The sequence below is a fragment of the Symsagittifera roscoffensis genome, chromosome 4 (genome assembly GCF_963678635.1).
Source record: "Symsagittifera roscoffensis chromosome 4, txSymRosc1.1, whole genome shotgun sequence".
In the NCBI taxonomy this organism is placed as follows: Eukaryota; Metazoa; Xenacoelomorpha; order Acoela; family Convolutidae; genus Symsagittifera; species Symsagittifera roscoffensis.
The window spans coordinates 77,689,500-77,709,216 of NC_087065.1; the positions used below are offsets into that span (position 1 = coordinate 77,689,500).

General features: G+C 35.3%; 2 protein-coding genes across 4 annotated transcripts in view; one reads left to right on the forward strand and one right to left on the reverse strand.

Annotated features, from left to right (window-relative positions):
* LOC134843993 (mediator of RNA polymerase II transcription subunit 1-like) overlaps positions 1–10,503 on the reverse strand; it is a 64,811-nt gene extending 54,308 nt beyond the window's left edge. For all 3 annotated transcript variants that reach the window (XM_063860424.1, XM_063860419.1, XM_063860420.1), the window contains exon 1: positions 10,195–10,503. The gene's annotated coding sequence lies outside the window, so the exon portion shown is untranslated. The remainder of the gene's footprint in view (positions 1–10,194) is intronic.
* Positions 1–19,717, forward strand: part of LOC134843697 (uncharacterized) — a 340,267-nt gene that overhangs the window by 154,456 nt on the left and 166,094 nt on the right. The window lies entirely within an intron of this gene.

The following is a 19,717-nucleotide window of genomic DNA, read 5'->3' on the forward strand; positions in this document are numbered from 1 at the left end:
TGTTCTTTATAGGGTTGGTAGTTCGTTACTAGGTATAAAAGTTTCATCTGCTTAACCGTTGAGTTTGTTCTTTATAGGGTTGGTAGTTCGTTACTAGGTATATAAGTTTCATATGCCTAACCGTTGAGTTTGTTCTTTATAGGGTTGGTAGTTCGTTACTAGGTATAAAAGTTTCATCTGCTTAACCGTTGAGTTTGTTCTTTATAGGGTTGGTAGTTCGTTACTAGGTATAAAAGTTTCATCTGCTTAACCGTTGAGTTTTTTCTTTATAGGGTTGGTAGTTCGTTACTAGGTATAAATGTTTCATATGCTTAACCGTTGAGTTTGTTCTTTATAGGGTTGGTAGTTCGTTACTAGGTATAAAAGTTTCATATGCTTAACCGTTGAGTTTGTTCTTTATAAGGTTGGTAGTTCGTTACTAGGTATAAAAGTTTCATCTGCTTAACCGTTGAGTTTGTTCTTTATAGGGTTGGTTGTTCATTACTAGGTATAAAAGTTTCATATGCTTAACCGTTGAGTTTGTTCTTTATAGGGTTGGTAGTTCGTTACTAGGTATAAAAGTTTCATATGCTTAACCGTTGAGTTTGTTCTTTATAGGGTTGGTAGTTCGTTACTAGGTATAAAAGTTTCATCTGCTTAACCGTTGAGTTTGTTCTTTATAGGGTTGGTAGTTCGTTACTAGGTATAAAAGTTTCATCTGCTTAACCGTTGAGTTTGTTCTTTATAGGGTTGGTAGTTCGTTACTAGGTATAAAAGTTTCATCTGCTTAACCGTTGAGTTTGTTCTTTATAGGGTTGGTAGTTCGTTACTAGGTATAAAAGTTTCATATGCTTAACCGTTGAGTTTGTTCTTTATAGGGTTGGTAGTTCGTTACTAGGTTTAAAAGTTTCATATGCCTAACCGTTGAGTTTGTTCTTTATAGGGTTGGTAGTTCGTTACTAGGTATAAAAGTTTCATATGCTTAACCGTTGAGTTTGTTCTTTATAGGGTTGGTAGTTCGTTACTAGGTTTAAAAGTTTCATATGCCTAACCGTTGAGTTTGTTCTTTATAGGGTTGGTAGTTCGTTACTAGGTATAAAAGTTTCATATGCTTAACCGTTGAGTTTGTTCTTTATAGGGTTGGTAGTTCGTTACTAGGTATAAAAGTTTCATATGCTTAACCGTTGAGTTTGTTCTTTATAGGGTTGGTAGTTCGTTACTAGGTATAAAAGTTTCATCTGCTTAACCGTTGAGTTTGTTCTTTATAGGGTTGGTAGTTCGTTACTAGGTATAAAAGTTTCATCTGCTTAACCGTTGAGTTTGTTCTTTATAGGGTTGGTAGTTCGTTACTAGGTATAAAAGTTTCATCTGCTTAACCGTTGAGTTTGTTCTTTATAGGGTTGGTAGTTCGTTACTAGGTATAAAAGTTTCATCTGCTTAACCGTTGAGTTTGTTCTTTATAGGGTTGGTAGTTCGTTACTAGGTATAAAAGTTTCATATGCTTAACCGTTGAGTTTGTTCTTTATAGGGTTGGTAGTTCGTTACTAGGTATAAAAGTTTCATCTGCTTAACCGTTGAGTTTGTTCTTTATAGGGTTGGTAGTTCGTTACTAGGTATAAAAGTTTCATATGCTTAACCGTTGAGTTTGTTCTTTATAGGGTTGGTAGTTCGTTACTAGGTATAAAAGTTTCATATGCTTAACCGTTGAGTTTGTTCTTTATAGGGTTGGTAGTTCGTTACTAGGTATAAAAGTTTCATATGCTTAACCGTTGAGTTTGTTCTTTATAGGGTTGGTAGTTCGTTACTAGGTATAAAAGTTTCATCTGCTTAACCGTTGAGTTTGTTCTTTATAGGGTTGGTAGTTCGTTACTAGGTATATAAGTTTCATATGCCTAACCGTTGAGTTTGTTCTTTATAGGGTTGGTAGTTCGTTACTAGGTATAAAAGTTTCAATTGCTTAACCGTTGAGTTTGTTCTTTATAGGGTTGGTAGTTCGTTACTAGGTATAAAAGTTTCATCTGCTTAACCGTTGAGTTTGTTCTTTATAGGGTTGGTAGTTCGTTACTAGGTATAAATGTTTCATATGCTTAACCGTTGAGTTTGTTCTTTATAGGGTTGGTAGTTCGTTACTAGGTATAAAAGTTTCATATGCTTAACCGTTGAGTTTGTTCTTTATAAGGTTGGTAGTTCGTTACTAGGTATAAAAGTTTCATCTGCTTAACCGTTGAGTTTGTTCTTTATAGGGTTGGTTGTTCATTACTAGGTATAAAAGTTTCATATGCTTAACCGTTGAGTTTGTTCTTTATAGGGTTGGTAGTTCGTTACTAGGTATAAAAGTTTCATATGCTTAACCGTTGAGTTTGTTCTTTATAGGGTTGGTAGTTCGTTACTAGGTATAAAAGTTTCATCTGCTTAACCGTTGAGTTTGTTCTTTATAGGGTTGGTAGTTCGTTACTAGGTATAAAAGTTTCATCTGCTTAACCGTTGAGTTTGTTCTTTATAGGGTTGGTAGTTCGTTACTAGGTATAAAAGTTTCATCTGCTTAACCGTTGAGTTTGTTCTTTATAGGGTTGGTAGTTCGTTACTAGGTATAAAAGTTTCATATGCTTAACCGTTGAGTTTGTTCTTTATAGGGTTGGTAGTTCGTTACTAGGTTTAAAAGTTTCATATGCCTAACCGTTGAGTTTGTTCTTTATAGGGTTGGTAGTTCGTTACTAGGTATAAAAGTTTCATATGCTTAACCGTTGAGTTTGTTCTTTATAGGGTTGGTAGTTCGTTACTAGGTATAAAAGTTTCATATGCTTAACCGTTGAGTTTGTTCTTTATAGGGTTGGTAGTTCGTTACTAGGTATAAAAGTTTCATCTGCTTAACCGTTGAGTTTGTTCTTTATAGGGTTGGTAGTTCGTTACTAGGTATATAAGTTTCATATGCCTAACCGTTGAGTTTGTTCTTTATAGGGTTGGTAGTTCGTTCCTAGGTATAAAAGTTTCATCTGCTTAACCGTTGAGTTTGTTCTTTATAGGGTTGGTAGTTCGTTACTAGGTATAAAAGTTTCATCTGCTTAACCGTTGAGTTTGTTCTTTATAGGGTTGGTAGTTCGCTACTAGGTATAAAAGTTTCATATGCTTAACCGTTGAGTTTGTTTTTTATAGGGTTGGTAGTTCGTTACTAGGTATAAAAGTTTCATATGCTTAACCGTTGAGTTTTTTCTTTATAAGGTTGGTAGTTCGTTACTAGGTATAAAAGTTTCATCTGCTTAACCGTTGAGTTTGTTCTTTATAGGGATGGTAGTTCGTTACTAGGTATAAAAGTTTCATATGCTTAACCGTTGAGTTTGTTCTTTATAGGGTTGGTAGTTCGTTACTAGGTATAAAAGTTTCATATGCTTAACCGTTGAGTTTGTTCTTTATAGGGTTGGTAGTTCGTTACTAGGTATAAAAGTTTCATCTGCTTAACCGTTGAGTTTGTTCTTTATAGGGTTGGTAGTGCGTTACTAGGTATAAAAGTTTCATCTGCTTAACCGTTGAGTTTGTTCTTTATAGGGTTGGTAGTTCGTTACTAGGTATAAAAGTTTCATCTGCTTAACCGGTGAGTTTGTTCTTTATAGGGTTGGTAGTTCGTTACTAGGTATAAAAGTTTCATATGCTTAACCGTTGAGTTTGTTCTTTATAGGGTTGGTAGTTCGTTACTAGGTATAAAAGTTTCATCTGCTTAACCGTTGAGTTTGTTCTTTATAGGGTTGGTAGTTCGTTACTAGTTATAAAAGTTTCATATGCTTAACCGTTGAGTTTGTTCTTTATAGGGTTGGTAGTTCGTTAATAGGTATAAAAGTTTCATCTGCTTAACCGTTGAGTTTGTTCTTTATAGGGTTGGTAGTTCGTTACTAGGTATAAAAGTTTCATCTGCTTAACCGTTGTGTTTGTTCTTTATAGGGTTGGTAGTTCGTTACTAGTTATAAAAGTTTCATATGCTTAACCGTTGAGTTTGTTCTTTATAGGGTTGGTAGTTCGTTACTAGGTATAAAAGTTTCATCTGCTTAACCGTTGAGTTTGTTCTTAATAGGGTTGGTAGTTCGTTACTAGGTATAAAAGTTTCATATGCTTAACCGTTGAGTTTGTTCTTTATAGGGTTGGTAGTTCGTTACTAGGTATAAAAGTTTCATATGCTTAACCGTTGAGTTTGTTCTTTATAGGGTTGGTAGTTCGTTACTAGGTATAAAAGTTTCATCTGCTTAACCGTTGAGTTTGTTCTTTATAGGGTTGGTAGTTCGTTACTAGGTATAAAAGTTTCATCTGCTTAACCGTTGAGTTTGTTCTTTATAGGGTTGGTAGTTCGTTACTAGGTATAAAAGTTTCATATGCTTAACCGTTGAGTTTGTTCTTTATAGGGTTGGTAGTTCGTTACTAGGTATAAAAGTTTCATATGCTCAACCGTTGAGTTTGTTCTTTATAGGGTTGTTAGTTCGTTACTAGGTATAAAAGTTTCATCTGCTTAACCGTTGAGTTTGTTCTTTATAGGGTTGGTAGTTCGTTACTAGGTATAAAAGTTTCATCTGCTTAACCGTTGAGTTTGTTCTTTATAGGGTTGGTAGTTCGTTACTAGGTATAAAAGTTTCATATGCTTAACCGTTGAGTTTGTTCTTTATAGGGTTGGTAGTTCGTTACTAGGTATAAAAGTTTCATATGCTTAACCGTTGAGTTTGTTCTTTATAGGGTTGGTAGTTCGTTACTACTACGTATAAAAGTTTCATCTGCTTAACCGTTGAGTTTGTTCTTTATAGGGTTGGTAGTTCGTTACTAGGTATAAAAGTTTCATATGCTTAACCGTTGAGTTTGTTCTTTATAGGGTTGGTAGTTCGTTACTAGGTATAAAAGTTTCATATGCTTAACCGTTGAGTTTGTTCTTTATAGGGTTGGTAGTTCGTTACTAGGTATAAAAGTTTCATCTGCTTAACCGTTGAGTTTGTTCTTTATAGAGTTGGTAGTTCGTTACTAGGTATAAAAGTTTCATATGCTTAACCGTTGAGTTTGTTCTTTATAGGGTTGGTAGTTCGTTACTAGGTATAAAAGTTTCAAATGCTTTACCGTTGAGTTTGTTCTTTATAGGGTTGGTAGTTCGTTACTAGGTATAAAAGTTTCATCTGCTTAACCGTTGAGTTTGTTCTTTATAGGGTTGGTAGTTCGTTACTAGGTATAAAAGTTTCATATGCTCAACCGTTGAGTTTGTTCTTTATAGGGTTGGTAGTTCGTTACTAGGTATAAAAGTTTCATATGCTTAACCGTTGAGTTTGTTCTTTATAGGGTTGGTAGTTCGTTACAAGGTATAAAAGTTTCATATGCTTAACCGTTGAGTTTGTTCTTTATAGGGTTGGTAGTTCGTTACTAGGTATAAAAGTTTCATCTGCTTAACCGTTGAGTTTGTTCTTTATAGGGTTGGTAGTTCGTTACTAGGTATAAAAGTTTCATATGCTTAACCGTTGAGTTTGTTCTTTATAGGGTTGGTAGTTCGTTACTAGGTATAAAAGTTTCATATGCTTAACTGTTGAGTTTGTTCTTTATAGGGTTGGTAGTTCGTTACTAGGTATAAAAGTTTCATCTGCTTAACCGTTGAGTTTGTTCTTTATAGGGTTGGTAGTTCGTTACTAGCTATAAATGTTTCATCTGCTTAACCGTTGAGTTTGTTCTTTATAGGGTTGGTAGTTCGTTACTAGGTATAAAAGTTTCATATGCTTAACCGTTGAGTTTGTTCTTTATAGGGTTGGTAGTTCGTTACTAGGTATAAAAGTTTCATATGCTTAACCGTTGAGTTTGTTCTTTATAGGGTTGGTAGTTCGCTACTAGGTATAAAAGTTTCATATGCTTAACCGTTGAGTTTGTTCTTTATAGGGTTGGTAGTTCGTTACTAGGTATAAAAGTTTCATATGCTTAACCGTTGAGTTTGTTCTTTATAGGGTTGGTAGTTCGTTACTAGTTACCAAAGGGGGGATAGCTGAATAGATCCACTTTCATATGCTTAACCGTTGAGTTTGTTCTTTATAGGGTTGGTAGTTCGTTACTAGGTACCAAAGGGGGGATAGCTGAATAGATCCACTTTCATATGCTTAACCGTTGAGTTTGTTCTTTATAGGGTCGGTAGTTCGCTACTAGGTATAAAAGTTTCATCTGCTTAACCGTTGAGTTTGTTCTTTATAGGGTTGGTAGTTCGTTACTAGTTATAAAAGTTTCATATGCTTAACCATTGAGTTTGTTCTTTATAGGGTTGGTAGTTCGTTACTAGGTATAAAAGTTTCATCTGCTTAACCGTTGAGTTTGTTCTTTATAGGGTTGGTAGTTCGTAACTAGGTATAAAAGTTTCATATGCTTAACCGTTGAGTTTGTTCTTTATAGGGTTGGTAGTTCGTTACTAGGTATAAAAGTTTCATATGCTTAACCGTTGAGTTTGTTCTTTATAGGGTTGGTAGTTCGTTACTAGGTATAAAAGTTTCATATGCTTAAAGTTGAGTTTGTTCTTTATAGGGTTGTAGTTCGTTACTAGGTATAAAAGTTTCATCTGCTTAACCGTTGAGTTTGTTCTTTATAGGGTTGGTAGTTCGTTACTAGGTATAAAAGTTTCATCTGCTTAACCGTTGAGTTTGTTCTTTATAGGGTTGGTAGTTCGTTACTAGGTATAAAAGTTTCATCTGCTTAACCGTTGAGTTTGTTCTTTATAGGGTTGGTAGTTCGTTACTAGGTATAAAAGTTTCATATGCTCAACCGTTGAGTTTGTTCTTTATAGGGTTGGTAGTTCGTTACTAGGTATAAAAGTTTCATATGCTTAACCGTTGAGTTTGTTCTTTATAGGGTTGGTAGTTCGTTACAAGGTATAAAAGTTTCATATGCTTAACCGTTGAGTTTGTTCTTTATAGGGTTGGTAGTTCGTTACTAGGTATAAAAGTTTCATCTGCTTAACCGTTGAGTTTGTTCTTTATAGGGTTGGTAGTTCGTTACTAGGTATAAAAGTTTCATATGCTTAACCGTTGAGTTTGTTCTTTATAGGGTTGGTAGTTCGTTACTAGGTATAAAAGTTTCATATGCTTAACTGTTGAGTTTGTTCTTTATAGGGTTGGTAGTTCGTTACTAGGTATAAAAGTTTCATCTGCTTAACCGTTGAGTTTGTTCTTTATAGGGTTGGTAGTTCGTTACTAGCTATAAATGTTTCATCTGCTTAACCGTTGAGTTTGTTCTTTATAGGGTTGGTAGTTCGTTACTAGGTATAAAAGTTTCATATGCTTAACCGTTGAGTTTGTTCTTTATAGGGTTGGTAGTTCGTTACTAGGTATAAAAGTTTCATATGCTTAACCGTTGAGTTTGTTCTTTATAGGGTTGGTAGTTCGCTACTAGGTATAAAAGTTTCATATGCTTAACCGTTGAGTTTGTTCTTTATAGGGTTGGTAGTTCGTTACTAGGTATAAAAGTTTCATATGCTTAACCGTTGAGTTTGTTCTTTATAGGGTTGGTAGTTCGTTACTAGTTACCAAAGGGGGGATAGCTGAATAGATCCACTTTCATATGCTTAACCGTTGAGTTTGTTCTTTATAGGGTTGGTAGTTCGTTACTAGGTACCAAAGGGGGGATAGCTGAATAGATCCACTTTCATATGCTTAACCGTTGAGTTTGTTCTTTATAGGGTCGGTAGTTCGCTACTAGGTATAAAAGTTTCATCTGCTTAACCGTTGAGTTTGTTCTTTATAGGGTTGGTAGTTCGTTACTAGTTATAAAAGTTTCATATGCTTAACCATTGAGTTTGTTCTTTATAGGGTTGGTAGTTCGTTACTAGGTATAAAAGTTTCATCTGCTTAACCGTTGAGTTTGTTCTTTATAGGGTTGGTAGTTCGTAACTAGGTATAAAAGTTTCATATGCTTAACCGTTGAGTTTGTTCTTTATAGGGTTGGTAGTTCGTTACTAGGTATAAAAGTTTCATATGCTTAACCGTTGAGTTTGTTCTTTATAGGGTTGGTAGTTCGTTACTAGGTATAAAAGTTTCATATGCTTAAAGTTGAGTTTGTTCTTTATAGGGTTGTAGTTCGTTACTAGGTATAAAAGTTTCATCTGCTTAACCGTTGAGTTTGTTCTTTATAGGGTTGGTAGTTCGTTACTAGGTATAAAAGTTTCATCTGCTTAACCGTTGAGTTTGTTCTTTATAGGGTTGGTAGTTCGTTACTAGGTATAAAAGTTTCATATGCTTAACCGTTGAGTTTGTTCTTTATAGGGTTGGTAGTTCGTTACTAGGTATAAAAGTTTCATATGCTTAACCGTTGAGTTTGTTCTTTATAGGGTTGGTAGTTCGTTACTAGGTATAAAAGTTTCATCTGCTTAACCGTTGAGTTTGGTCTTTATAGGGTTGGTAGTTCGTTACTAGGTATAAAAGTTTCATCTGCTTAACCGTTGAGTTTGTTCTTTATAGGGTTGGTAGTTCGTTACTAGGTATAAAAGTTTCATATACTTAACCGTTGAGTTTGTTCTTTATAGGGTTGGTAGTTCGTTACTAGGTATAAAAGTTTCATATGCTTAACCGTTGAGTTTGTTCTTTATAGGGTTGGTAGTTCGTTACTACAAATAAAAGTTTCATCTGCTTAACCGTTGAGTTTGTTCTTTATAGGGTTGGTAGTTCGTTACTAGGTATAAAAGTTTCATATGCTTAACCGTTGAGTTTGTTCTTTATAGGGTTGGTAGTTCGTTACTAGGTATAAAAGTTTCATATGCTTAACCGTTGAGTTTGTTCTTTATAGGGTTGGTAGTTCGTTACTAGGTATAAAAGTTTCATATGCTTAACCGTTGAGTTTGTTCTTTATAGGGTTGGTAGTTCGTTACTAGGTATAAAAGTTTCATCTGCTTAACCGTTGAGTTTGTTCTTTATGGGGTTGGTAGTTCGTTACTAGGTATAAAAGTTTCATATGCTTAACCGTTGAGTTTGTTCTTTATAGGGTTGGTAGTTCGTTACTAGGTATAAAAGTTTCATATGCTTAACCGTTGAGTTTGTTCTTTATAGGGTTGGTAGTTCGTTACTAGGTATAAAAGTTTCATCTGCTTAACCGTTGAGTTTGTTCTTTATAGGGTTGGTAGTTCGTTACTAGGTATAAATGTTTCATCTGCTTAACCGTTGAGTTTGTTCTTTTAGGGTTGGTAGTTCGTTACTAGGTATAAAAGTTTCATATGCTTAACCGTTGAGTTTGTTCTTTATAGGGTTGGTAGTTCGTTACTAGGTATAAAAGTTTCATATGCCTAACCGTTGAGTTTGTTTTTTATAGGGTTGGTAGTTCGTTACTAGGTATAAAAGTTTCATCTGCTTAACCGTTGAGTTTGTTCTTTATAGGGTTGGTAGTTCGTTACTAGGTATAAAAGTTTCATATGCTTAACCGTTGAGTTTGTTCTTTATAGGGTTGGTAGTTCGCTACTAGGTATAAAAGTTTCATATGCTTAACCGTTGAGTTTGTTCTTTATAGGGTTGGTAGTTCGTTACTAGGTATAAAAGTTTCATATGCTTAACCGTTGAGTTTGTTCTTTATAGGGTTGGTAGTTCGTTACTAGTTACCAAAGGGGGGATAGCTGAATAGATCCACTTTCATATGCTTAACCGTTGAGTTTGTTCTTTCTAGGGTTGGTAGTTCGTTACTAGGTACCAAAGGGGGGATAGCTGAATAGATCCACTTTCATATGCTTAACCGTTGAGTTTGTTTTTTATAAGGTTGGTAGTTCGTTACTAGGTACCAAAGGGGGGATAGCTGAATAGATCCACTTTCATATGCTTAACCGTTGAGTTTGTTCTTTATAGGGTTGGTAGTTCGTTACTAGGTACCAAAGGGGGGATAGCTGAATAGATCCACTTTCATCTGCTTAACCGTTGAGTTTGTTCTTTATAGGGTTGGTAGTTCGTTACTAGGTATAAAAGTTTCATATGCTTAACCGTTGAGTTTGTTCTTTATAGGATTGGTAATTCGTTGCTAGGTATAAAAGTTTCATATGCTTAACCGTTGAGTTTGTTCTTTATAGGGTTGGTAATTCGTTACTAGGTACCAAAGGGGGGATAGCTGAATAGATCCACTTGGGGCAGCAACAAATTCACTGTTTCCTAATTTTACCTGCAAATTAATGCTGGCGTGAACCGCTCGCTATTCACTAACTTATTCACAAATTCAACTCACTTAACAGATTTTTATACAAAACAACTCACTTACCAGATTTTGAGGTTTTTTAATTATAATAGAAACAAGAACTAATCATAATTTTGAATTGCACGAAAAATAATTAAATGAACAAAAGTTCTGAATCGGCCAAGTTTTTGACAACTTTTCAAGACAATTGTCAGATTTTTCGTAACGGCAAAAACTGAATCTTAGTCATCGGTTTGTTTTGTTACTCGCTTTAAACGTAGGTGAATGTTTTTAATAAAATGCAAAATCCAAAATCAATCACAGTAATTCTGAGCTGAAAACGCGTGAGTAAACAAAACAAACTTCACTTGCTGTACCAAATGACAAAATGACAAAACCAGACTATATTTTGTTTTATGATGGATGAAGACATATTTGATTTGACGGAAATCGTGTTTGCTATCTGACAGATGCGAGAATTTTCTAACGGATATCCTTTAAAAAATGAAGAAAAAAAAACCGCAGTTTTCCGTCACTTTTGGAGTTCTGTGTTTTAATTGTAAGTTTGCATTTAAATCTGCATCGCTGGAAAAACTTATCCGCTTTTGCGATGCAAGCGTCAAAAAATGGTACCACATGTGCTATTTTCAATGGCTGAAAGATTTTTCAATTAACCTATTGAGACTATTTTGAGCAGGAACTTCAAAGATTAATGAAAAGTAAAGCAGAAATTTAATATGAATTTATAGTTTATATGGTACAGTGGTCGCATATGTGCTGTAATTGGGTCACCGACTTGAAGTTTACTCCATTAATTCAGTTCTGTTTCTAGCGAATTTTGAAGAAAGTTACTATAATCCAGGTAGTTTTCTTCAGATCCCTATAGAACCTTTAAATGACAATTTTTCACGTACTCTGAATTATCTCTGATTTATATATATAATATCACTTTGCATTGAATATTGCGAATGAGGGAATAAATTCAGAGAAATGAAAATTTTGTTTTTAATGATCTCCTTTTTACAGTAGTAATTTAATGAACGAACGCATGATCATTATGATGAACACACTATCGACGACAATTACAAAACTTTTGCACCAACGAGAAGCACTGATTCTTCCGAAACGCAACGTTAAGGAAAATATTATTATAAATTTTGAGTCTATTAACTCAATTAATGCATCAATTAGATTGTGTCAGTTCAATTTGGAGTAAACTCTGACCCGGAATTATTCGTTGCGTATGTGCACAAAAGAATTATCCCCAGTTGGCAATTACTTTTAATTGCGTTTCAATTAGAAGTTCAAAATCAGCATAAAAATTTAACTGAAATAAATAGGACAGCTCGTTTATCACCACAAAACCTTGAAAGTCTCTACAGCACTTTAGGGCATTCATCATAAAACGTTTTTGGTTGAAAAATTGACAAAATGATCGAAAAAAAAACAAAAATTAATTGAAGTAAAAAGCAACAATAGTTAAGCAAAAAAATAATAAAAAGCGATATTTGTTAACTAAAAAGCACTAAATTTATCCTATCGTACACTCATTAAAAGGCCAAATGCCTTATGTTCCGACTTTCCAAACGAAAGTAACGAAATATTTGTGCTCGGGGTGGGTTTTGTTTTTCAGACAAATTTCGGTTTTATATAATTCGAAAGCTATTATTCTCCTGAGTTTAAATTTGAAAAAATATTTCACCTGTGATACTTTTTCTTAATGTTATGCTGGCTTAAAGATTGTCATTTTGGCCAATTTGGGACAATTAGCGCGCGATATAATTCGCGCTATTAACGCGTAAGCGAGATTTATTCCGTCTTAGAAATCATTCCAAATTGTTTCAACGAAGTTTATATGCCATAATTGATTTGTTAATAGGAGCAAAATATATCACTTTGTACTTAATAAGACGTGTGGGGGGATGTTTTCACAAAAAAATTGCAAGTTTTATTTTTAAGTTTTCTAATTTTTTTTATTACATTTAAATTTTTCATGTTATTACTGCACCATAGACCTTAAAAACAGTCGGAACATTCAAGGCTTCGCTCTGATACGAGTAGTCTTGTTTCAGATTGGAACTATTCAATACGCCGCTTGCGCGCCATATATAGCGAGTTAATTATCCCAATTCGGCCAAATTCGCAACTTCAAACACCCATATTTTTACAAAACAAGATCGCAGTCTTTTGCTTTCTGTCCCTCAGACAACAATACTTTCTAAGATGATATTAAAAGTTCATATCACAAACTTTTGGTTAAAACTTCAAAACTTGAATAAATAAAAAACCACCCGAAGCATAAATAATCCGTCTTTTTCTTAGAAAGTTGGAACAACAGGCCAAAGAAATGAGGAAAAAATATTCTAAACTATAATTAATTTGATTACATTTTTTTTCGGAAAGAAAATTTTTTCAAATGGCGAAAAGCACAGACATCATTTGATAAGATGATAAGTCAGTTCAAGAACCCTTCAGAAAATAAAAATTTGATACTTTATAAGAATCATCTGATGAACCTAACGACTGGAATGAAATAGTATCTTCCAAAAAATGAGCCGAACTCAAATAGTAACAAATATTTTTTCAACATTTTCAGCCTTAAATGTCACAAAAATGTCAAAGTAGGAAAATTTTAAAAGTGTTCGTCAGTAATAAAAATGTTTAAGGCAAAAACACTGATGAAAGCTATCTACAATAATTTTTTAAAACAGTTTCAGCGAAAAGCTGGCTCTAATCAACAAATATTGGAACTAAACAAGACTGTTTGTACATCAAGGCAAAACTCTGAAACTTTTGACTTCACTGTACTGCCAATTAAGGAACTTTTCCATGAAAAAATGATCAAACAATTGAATTTATTCTAATTTTTTTCTTCATTTGATCTCCATCACTCCATGTAAAGTGCAAAAATAATTTAACCGTATCTTTTCTCAGTAATCAGAAAAATGACTTGACCTGCTTCAATTTCATTTAACCCTGCCGAACGATTTAACCCATTGTTTACTCGTGTCGAGTTGGAAAAAAATCAGTAGAAAAAGTTTTCGTCAAAAATGTTCAATTAAAATGTCGAGAAAGAATAAAAAATCTCTCCAAGCATAAATTAACTGGATTCTTCAAAAGTCGAAACAAATATCCTAGTATCTAACAAAACTGATAGAAAGAGGCTGGAACCTCCCCGCATTGGAGTTCCATGAATGAAAATCGATTATAATTGAGTTTCACTGTCGGTATTCACAGAAGTGAAAAAAAATTGATTATAACATTACTATTTTTCGAGGAAGCAAAATCCACTTTTAACCCATTATAATCGATTTTTTTTTCACTTTTGTGGACACCGACAATAAAACTCAACAAGACTGCTCGCATCAGGGCGAAGCCTTGAATGTTCCGACTGCCTTTTAAGGTTTATGGAGCAGCAGTAATAACATAAAAAATTAAATGAAATAAAATAAAATGAAAATTTTGTTTTCTAAAATTTGAAATTTTTTATGAAAATCATCCCCCCACACGCCATATAAAGTACAGAAAGAAAAATTTCGTTCCTTGTAACAAATCAATTATGGCAAATAAGCTTCGTTCAACCAATTTGGAACGATTTATAAGACGGATTAAATCTCGGCTTACGCGTTAATAGCGCGAATTATATCGCTCGTTAATTGTCCCAAATTGGTCAAAATGGCCAAAATGGTAATCTTTAAATCCTCATAACTCTACAAAAAATGATCACAGGTGAAATATCTTTTCAAATTTAAGCTCAGGACAACAATGGCTTTCGAATGGTAAAAAAAAATTCCGTCAAAAATGGCTAGTTGAAAAGTCGAAATTTGTCTGAAGAAAAAAAAACCCACCCCGAGCACAAATATTCCGTTACTTTCGTATCGAAAGTCGGAACAATTATAATCGCGTTTTCTCACTTTGTTGACATGCGAATTTCAACGCATGTAAAGGCTTTTCTACGTTTTAAACTAAAGTTGGTTATTTTTGATTATCCAAAAAATTTGATAATTTTTTTTATGTTACTCAATAGCTGAATTTTGTTGCTTTCAACAATTTCCCGCTTCTATTCCCTCCAATGTTTGCCCCTTTGCAGCTTTTGCACCCTTACACTCGCCATCCCCCACCTTAACCAATCGCAACCCTGCCCCCACCTGAACCAATCGCAACCCTGCCCCCACCTGAATCAACCCTCCCTCCACCAAATGAATCCCAACTGAACCAACCCCCACAGATACTCACCATACCTGAACCGGATCAGAGGGTAGAGCGGGAAAGGTTCAGCGTGGGGGGGGGTCCCAGAAGGCCAGGTGGGGGGAGGGGGCTTCAAGAGCGCGGGCAGGGGGGGGCAAAGAGGCAAACGTTGGAATGGGGGTTGTAAGGGAGCAAAGGGCCAAATGTTGGAAGTGGAGGGGGGGGGTTTGATCAACTAAAGGTTTTTGCAATTTGAGTTTAGGTTTAGAAAAGGTGAAGGACGTACACTCACTTTGCAAAGATTTTGCATTACTCATTTTTGAAAAGCAGCCCCCCTCGTGAAAATCCTCGATCAGCCCCTGATGAAGCATATAGTACTGTTTTGCTCTGCAATACCATTCGAGATATCTTCTTTGCTGACAATTTAAAACTATGTTCATAAAGTTTGTTTATTTTAAAAACATATACGCTCAAGGAGACACCATTGGATAGTCAGAAATAGTAATTTTGGTTATCTGCCAAGAAAGTTTTGATTGAAAAAACTAATTAGATTACAACACTGCAAGTGTTGGTAAAAACTAATTTCAAAAATTGATAGGGAAAGTATAATTTAGATTTACCTTCATCGGTGGTACCGAATTGTCCTTGATGCATTTGGCGGGTGGTAATGCGTCTAGCTGCAGCGACATCTGTAATTTTCTGCTCATCTTATCAAAAAGAACAAAAGCTGCAAAGGCATTGCTAATTTGACAGTTGGTAGTTTTCTTAAAGCGTTCTACATATATTTGCGTTTTGTTCACTAATCATAGTGACATTAACTTGAAGTTGAGGGAATAAAATGGCTGCAGTAAAATGAGGACCAGAGAACAAGGAAGGGACTATAAAGACTGCATTGATTAGCCCAGATTGGATGGTCATGCTATTGTTTGATTGACAATGTTGGGGTTGGAAGACGCGTGAATAAGTGTGGCAAGAGCTTTGTATGACTTCCTGAAATCTTTCCTTTCCCAATTCCATTCCGCCCCTGTTATTTCATCCCTCCCTCAATTATTTCACTCTTTGTAGTCTGTGTAGCTATACAAAAACGGGACGGCTTCCTATTAACGTTCAAACAACGCCCGAATTCGCAACCTCATTATGCAAATATTGATACAATTAGTCCAAGATAAAAACACAAAAAAAACAACTTCCAAACGGGCCAAAAACGGCAACAAATCGCCCCTTGTCACAAATAACTTTCTTGTGAAAATGTATAACTCAAACCCTAACGCCCCCTACCCCCCCCCCCCCCCTCGCCATTTTGCCGCAAATTTGTTAAACAGCTCCAATTCTTCCTATTTTTCAATGAACTTTTAGGTCATACAAAAACAAGCACCGCGTCCAGCTCAGATAATTGCTGCTTGAATATATTGAAATTCAAGTTAGTAGAATCAACAAGGGAGGGGGTGAATTTTTAATGCTCTATGCAAAGCGACTAATGCTTGCAATATTTTAAAGAGTTTTTCTTAATCTTGTTTTTGGCTACTTTGATTTTTTTTTCGGTCAATTGCAGTGATTTATTTTCCAACAAAACCCACTCTTCTGTTTTTTTATGTATCTTTTCAAGTCAGATACCAGCCTTTTTGCCCCGATGGCTGCACAACAGGTAAAGTGGAAGTAATTATGACGACAGTTTTCTTAATTCAATTTTGCATCCAGATTTCAACTGGAAGCGGCCAACGATTCACTTTTGTGACCAAAATCAGCTAAATTGACAAGAAGTCTTTCACAGAAGTCTTCTTTTCACTCACCTTCATGACAAGCTAAACGGGGAGACCTACAGAGAATCTTCAAGTGAAGCAAGTTCAAACAGCCGATAGCCAAGCTTCCGAAAATAAGTATGATTTACAATACACAAAAGCAAAGTTTGCCTAAAAGCTATCGGCTTGCTCTGGAATTTCAGCTGGCAACTTTAATTCTAAGTAAACACTGTTTTGGTGGAATTTTCACTAGTAACATTTTCTTCATTTTTGTAGGCTTTTGCATTTCCCTGAGTTTTTTAAAATTAATTTCTGCATTCCAGTCCTCGATTTGTTTCATTTGTCTTCGATTTTTTTGAAGTGTAGCATTTTTTCCAAATTTCGGAGCATTGCGCAATCGGATGTCTGCACTGTGGCTCTTCATTCGATCTTCTTCCTTCGCGGTCACTTTTTTAAAAATTGATTGACAACCAATTGATTTGCTGAAAGGCTGAGTCGGCGAGTGACATTTTATGCTGATGAAAAATCCATAAAACATTGCACACATTGTTGAACTGACTTTGAACCAGGAAATTTGCATAATTTCATCTGTTTTGCTAAAGATAGTAGACTTAGTGCCTTCTTAATTGGTAATCAAGGCTATATTTGGGTTCTTTAAGGTCAGATTTAGTAAGTTCTTCTCATAATTTTGAATCAAAACTTCACCTAGTTCACACACTTTCACATCCCTATAGGGTGAAGTTTTGAAGTTCTGATATCGAATTAAAGCTGCTTAGATGCAGACTCCTGTGATAACCTGAGGAACTTCTATTAACTCACTTGTGTTAAACTAATTAGAATTTCAAGAGGTTAACTAAGAATGTGTTCCATTTTTCTCTGAAGCTCAGATCTACTGGCTTAGTTTCCATATCTAAGTTTTCATAAGACTGAAAATGCAGTTCTTCTTCTTCTTTAGATCGGCACATATTGCCGCAAAAATAAAAACAACAATAGAATAAATTAGTCAACATCATGCTTACTGCAAACGCAGTGCCGCACTCCCAAGAGGGCAGGAAAACTTCTATCAACTTACACTATTAACATTTTTTTTATAATACACAAGGAGTTTTATTTCTCAGTTTTGTTAAGTTCTGAAATTAGAGATTGGTTTTTTATTTGATAACTGGTGGGTAGACTCGATTTTTCCAATTTCATCTTCACTCAAGGTCTAACGAAACTTTCCTCGCTGCATTCCAGATTCTAGTTATGTCTACCGCCGCATAACCAATTTTCGGCTAATTAAGTGTAATTCTAATAGCGTTAAACTCGTCTCACTCGGCTTATCTGTTAACGTTTCGGATGTTACTTATTTGTTAATATCAACGCCGCTTTGTTGTTCCGACTTTCGATACGAAAGTAACGGAATATTTGTGCTCGGGGTGGGTTTTTTTTTCTTCAGACAAATTTCGACTTTTTAACTAGCCATTTTTGACGAAGTTTTTTTTATCATTCGAAAGGTTTTGCCTTCATGAGCTCAAATTTGAAAAGATATTTTACCTGTGATCATTTTTTGTAAAGTTATGGGGGTTTAAAGATTGCCATTTTGGCCAATTTGGGACAATTAACGCGCGATATAATTCGCGCTATTAATGCGTAAGCGGAGATTTAATCCGTCTTAGAAATCGTTCCAAATTGGTTAAAGGAAGCTTATTTGCTATAATTTATTTGTTACAAGGAGCGAAATCTATTCTTTTGTACCTTATATGGTTGTGGGGGGATGATTTTCATTTAAAAAATTTTGAAGTATTTTTTTTCAATTTTATTGTATTACATTTATTTTTTTAAGTTATTACTATTTCATAAACCTTAAAAAGCAGTCGGAACATTCAGGGCTTCGCCCTGATACGAGCAGTCCTGTTAATATTTGTAATATCTGCATCAGTGCTGAGTTCCCTTGGATGATTGGATCACGTTCCGGTCTCTGATTTTTATTCGACCGGCCACTGCTTTGCACTTTCGAACCCACTGTGTCCTTCTGGCTGGATTCATCCAAAAATCGTGGTGAAGTGCCGAGTCGTAGTGTTTGTTTCTTCCGACGTGTCCTTCGGACTTAGGACTTCGTCCGCTGTTTTTTGGCTCCACCGGGTCAATAGTTGTTCCGCTAACCTGTCCTATTCTTCTGCAGCCATGTCATGATTTTTGAATGCGTATAGAATTGTTTCCGGAAGTGTAGTCTGGTCAAGTTTTTTTTCGGGATACTTAATTTTTTCGGTGTGTAACTACTCTGTTCATCCGCTTTTTTTTGCTTATTGATTTTCGATTCGATCGCATGCCTTTTTTTACGATTGCTGCCTCTGCATCTTTAACTTTCGAGCTTTTTGGGCTATAACCTTTTTCGGTCTCGGTTTCATATTTGCTGCAGTGGCAGTGTTTGCACTCCGAGTCGCTGTCTAGTAGTGGACTGATTGCTTGCTTTTGATGTTTCTGCTTTGGTTCTTCTAGTGAACTTTCAGGCGGACGACAACTTTTTCCGCCTGCACTAGAACTTTTGCCTCCGTGATATCACTTTTTAGATTAATGGACCCGGCCGCTGTTTTGACACAGTATTTTCTTTTTACACAGTTCCTCATTTCCAAAGGTCAGGAACACTTTATCAATTTACACCTCAAATTTTTCATAGTACACAAAGAGTTTTATCACTCAGTTTTGTTAAGTTCTGAACTTAGAGACGACTTTTTGTTTTTTAAATTGGTAATTGGTGGGTGGACTCAATTTTTACTCTTTCATCTTTATTAAATGTCTAACGGCACTGCCCTAGCTGCATTCCAGACTCTAGGTATATCTAACGCCGCATAACCGAATTTTTGGCGAATTAAGTGTGTTTCTAAAAGCAATAGTTTCGTCTATGTCGGTTTATCTGTTCGCATTTCAAATGTAGCTAATTTGAGTCAGCACGCCTTCATCGCCACCTTGTTAAGATCTCCAATATCTCTAGCAGTTCTGAGATCCCTATGTGGATGTTTGATTAGATCACGTTTTAGTTATTCTGAAACTTCTGTGTGCTAGTTTTTGGTCCTTTATCTGCTGCTGTTGAAGTGTTTGTCCCTCCGAGTCGCTGTCTAGTAGTGGATAGATTGCTTGCTTCTGATGTTTCCGCTTTGGTTCTTCTATTGAACTTTTAATTTTATCCTTTTACCCTTCTTTCGTACGGATGACGGCTTTTCTCTCTTGCACTAGACTTTTTGCAGTAAAATCGTTAAAAGATCTGCTTTTGTTTTACTGGTTTATCTTCTATAAACACGTTTTCTTGGACTAGAGCATCGCTTTTTGCAATTCCGGGTAAATTTTTTTTGTCCTATCTACAATTCTTTAAATGTGAGTGCTAGCCGACTCCAGTTATTCCGCATCCCATCATCCGTTTACCGTTTATGCTGTTTATCTAAAAGATCAAAAATTTTTAGTATTTAATCTCTTATATTCTTAAATTCATTTTTTGGTAGGCGACCGAAGTACGCCTCAAAAGGTGATCGCTGAATGGTTTTATGGTTTTTTCACCTGCGACCTCTGTCACTTCCTCATCCTGCTGCATATTTTTGCAACGTGATTGGGCTTATTGCAGTCAGTTTTCACATGATTTAACTATAGCCGGACAGTTCTTCGAATGTTCCTCTGAAAATGTTCTGCCCATCCTGTTACACGGA